The 4380-nt window shown below is 40.9% G+C and overlaps 1 protein-coding gene across 1 annotated transcript in view; it reads left to right on the forward strand.

Moving 5' to 3' along the window:
* Positions 1-4380, forward strand: part of LOC118334428 (vasoactive intestinal polypeptide receptor 2-like) — a 39416-nt gene that overhangs the window by 16655 nt on the left and 18381 nt on the right. The window lies entirely within an intron of this gene.

Genomic DNA, 4380 nt, shown 5'->3' on the forward strand with positions numbered 1-4380 from the left:
GCGCCACATACAGGCCTGGCATTTGTGCTACAGCGTTTTGGGTCGTTCCAGTGACATCCAGATAAGATAAGATAAGATAAGATAAGATAAGATAAGAGGTAAGCATTGGGTTCCCTGTTGAATCCATCATCATGGAATCCAGCCAGCGACCAGATGGCAGTTTGCATTTATACTCTGAGACGTGCTCTGATTTACATCGATGACCAACCATTATGTAAGCACCCAGTGGCTCATTTGGGGCCAAATCTGACACAGAGGCTTTCCTGTCTGGGACGGATCCAAACCTCACTAAAGTTCCTACATTTTACAGAAATAGTAAAGACTCATTATGTAAGATGTGGCATCAGCACTGGTCTAAACATCCTGAAGTTACTGACTGTTTTTATTTAGTTTGCTGAGAAAAACGAGATTAATTTTCCCTCATATCCAAAGGGAGACATTTGGCACAAATTATTGTATATTCTTTCTAAATCAATACACAGCCAATTAAACTGTAAAAAAACTGAAAGGCTTTTACTTTATTTAGTTGTACTCAGCAATATTTTGTCTCATTACCATCAAATGCCATAAAATGTAACAGGGTTGGATGTATTGCTAATCCCTCTGCTCCCAACCCCTGACCTGTGTGAGGCTACCTCGCAGTAATGAACTGTCAGATCAGATAAAGATGATGCAGTAAAAAGTAGAATATTTCCCTCTTATGTGGTGTAGAAGTATAAATGAGCACAGCCTGACTCGCAGTACGTTTGCTTGCTGCAGAGAACCAACATGGTGACGACCATATTCCACAGACCAATGTGTGAGGTCTCTGTAGGTTGGGATATACTCAAGTAAAATCCAAACTGGATGGAGGAGCTGGAAAGTAAAATACAATTAGCTCTAAATTGCATTTAAGCACTTGAGTAACTGTAGTTCAGCAGGTGGTGGATCACTAATGCAATGAACAAGGTTTCAGGCACTGATTATTATACAACACTGCCTGAATGTGCCTAGGCAGGATGTGATAATTACCTTCCATGAACACCTTTCTTCCTCGAGTTAGGTGGGAAATGAAAGATGATGTTTTGGACATCCAAGGGTCTTTTGATTTCCTTCATAGATGATGGCAATCAAGGCCTTAACTTTTTTAGAAAATATCTGGTTCTTTGATGAAAAGTTGAAGGCCTCTGGACTACTGAGGTGGATCCTTTTAAGATACAATCTATCATTGAGCTGTTTGCCAATAATGGAGCCAAAGAAGCTACAAATAAATGCTGTATCTGGTTTCTGTTATTAGTTTAAATGCATTCACTTTCACATTCTGGGTCAGTGTCGGATGACTCTCGAGGGGCCCTATAGGCAGGATATTCTTGTGGGGCCAATAAAATTGAAACTATAAACTATATATAGGTTAACTTTATGTGTTATTTGTTTTATGAGGACATAGTGTACAGAATGCATTGCAGCATGAGAGCAGGTGAAAGTTTTGATCTCTTCGTTCATGCATGATGTCCGGGGCAGTTCAGTAAATCGGCTACCTTTAAATGACCGGACTGTTTTTAGTCTGCTTGTGAAATAAAGTCCCGTTGAGAGGGTTGACCTCTCTCTCTCTCTGACAGTTCTCCTGTGCACACTCCCCTCTCTCTCGTTTTGCTCTCTTTTTTTGGTTTTGCAGTCAGTGATTCTGTACTGGGTCAGAGGCATTGATTGGCTTTATGTCTCCCAGCGACTTTCTTTATATCTAAAAAAAGTATTCAGCACATAGGTGGCGGGACGTTGCTGGTATTTGTCCCCAGTTTGTAAAAAAAAGTTATTAAAACACTGACATATAAGACTGCAAAACTGGGCTGGTAGTATTTGCAAATTGGCACTTTGCTGCTGATGGACCTCAGGCAGTAAGGATTATTATGAAACTAACGTCAGCCACAGAAGAGGTACAGATTTTGCAATCAATACTGGCCAACAGACGGGTGAGACAACTACGTAACTGTGAATTTTGAGTAAAATATTCCTTATTCCATTCACTCTTAGATATGCCTTTGCCATCCTAAATCTGCTTTTATCACCTCAAAAATATTGCAAAAGTGTGACCATTTCTCTCTCTGAGTGACAGAGAGAAACTAATGAATGCTTTTGTCTCAAGAAGGCTGGATTACAGTAATTCATTCCTTTCTGGTCGACCCCATAAAGTCACCAATCGGCTGCAGCTGATTCAGAGTGCTGACCAGGAGCAGAAAGAGAGAACACATTACGCCAATTTTAAAGTCCTTACATTGGTTGTACGTCAGTAATCCAATTGATTTAAAAATTGTTTGACATGGTTTTAAAGCAGCGGTATATATATCAGACATGCTCACAGTGAATGAACCGCAGCCTCTCAGATCCTCTGCCACGAGCCCTGTTAGTAGTTCCGAAGTGCAGAACAAAAACCTTTTGGCGAGGCAGCTTTTAGTTTTTGCGCTCTGCAGAAGGATATGAGAGCAGCAATTTAAATAATTCTTATGGATTTTATTTCTTAATTTCTCTTATTTAGTTTTTAGTATTAAACGCTATCTTTATACCTCTAAAATCCATTGTATTGTATTTTATTGTCACATTTATCATTGTACTGTATTTTTAAATCTAACTTATTTACTTTTTACTCCATATTATTATTTTGTCAGTCATCTGTGAAGCACTAAACTATATAAAAAGGTGCTATACAAATAAAGTTTGATTCATTGATTTAATAAAAATCAGCTTGCAGAACACTACAGACGTGTGTACACCCGCTACAGACTGAAAAATAAGTCCACCTAATCAAAGTATTGTTTAATTATCCAGGAGACATGCTGCCATGTTCAGGAACATTACATTTCTTTTAAAATTGTTCAAAGAGAAGTTAAAATGTACAGTCTTTTAAAATGTTTCCAGAATTTAAATCTCACGAACCTTTCCCCCTCAGTGCTGTAGGAAGGTTTGTAAGAAGTTGAGCATAAACTGCTACGATATTTAGATTTATAAATTAAGTCTGGTCTTTTGGCTCTGCTTCCTGTGGGATTTTCCACAGACATCTGGGTGAGCACAGTTTATAGCAGCATTAACAACAGTATTAACATCACTTCTTGTTAACTGGCACACCTTCATATAAATCACTGTTCCCCATTAAAAGCTTCTCTTCACCTCGGCTGTGTTTACCCCGCTGTGACACTGGGAAGAGGGTTTGTTAAGCGTAGTGAGGCAGAAGTGTGGTGACGTTACTTCCAGTCAGTGAACAAGAGACGCTCCGTGTTTTCTACAGTGAACTCTGGGAATTTCCAAGGGAGATGAACTTCCAGTGCACTGCAGCGATTGTAGCTTTGGGACACCCAGAAAATGTCCCCCGGGAGCTCGCTGCCTACTGGACAGAGGACTCATTTAAGTGTTACTGAGCTTCACTTTACCATGCAGGGTTCTGAGTACCACTCCATGCTACTGAAGAACTTTATCTTAAACAACAATGTGTGACAAAATGCAAGATATCTCAACAATTTGATGGCTTGATTTATAGTTGTGCCTCGCTCTACCCACGCTGGTATGAGCGTTTATACCTGTGTCTGCTTTTCTCTGCAAAAAACACTGACAAAATGACAGTTGGTGGTGCGTTTCTCTGCCACTGTGTTGAGTTTTGACTGTTCCTCATTTAGTTTTTCTCCCCGCCGCCTGTGAAACGAAAGGACGAGGGAATACAAGACAGACAAGAACATGTCATTCATCGAGGCAGCGTCCCTTGTTTGTTTGTGTGTGTGTGAGGCCAGATGTGTGTATGTGTGTGTGTGTGTGTGTTTGAAGAGGGATTGTTAACAGCATTATTAACCCATCTGGGTTTTTCACGAATCGCTTCCCATTCTCAGACAACGCGCGCACACACCGAGCCGACCAATCACAGTTGTTGCGGTCAGCGTTGCTGAGATGTGTGGTCAAATATCTGGGGAGGTGCATGTGAAGCTACGCCGTTGAGTCTATGTAGAAGTATGAATCAGGTGTCAAATACTGCAGCTTGATCAGTGGCCCTTTGTAACACTGTCGGTGGCCCCTAAAAGGTCTAGTGAATGGGTCGTCCCCTCTCCTAAGTAACGTGATTATTTCCCCCTAGTGGCTGGGCCCTGAAATACTTGCCCCCTTTTTTCCCTTCCTTATAAGCAGCCCTGTCCCTCTAGTACCATTTCGGGGACACTTATAAATCATTGAATCATAAATCATCATTAAAAAGTCCTCGTAGCTTCAGCTGTGTTTACCCCGCTGTGACACCGGGAAGAGGGTTTGTTGCCAATGTCAACGAATGCGACCGAAACTAGAAGGTTCGGTCAGGACCACTTTTGTGAAAATAACTTTTATTCCAAAGCAGAATATTACATTTGGCGGTATGGCTCTGTTCTAGGA

The sequence above is a fragment of the Morone saxatilis genome, unplaced genomic scaffold (assembly GCF_004916995.1).
Source record: "Morone saxatilis isolate NCDOM2014 unplaced genomic scaffold, NCSU_SB_2.0 Contig23, whole genome shotgun sequence".
NCBI lineage: Eukaryota > Metazoa > Chordata > Actinopteri > Moronidae > Morone > Morone saxatilis.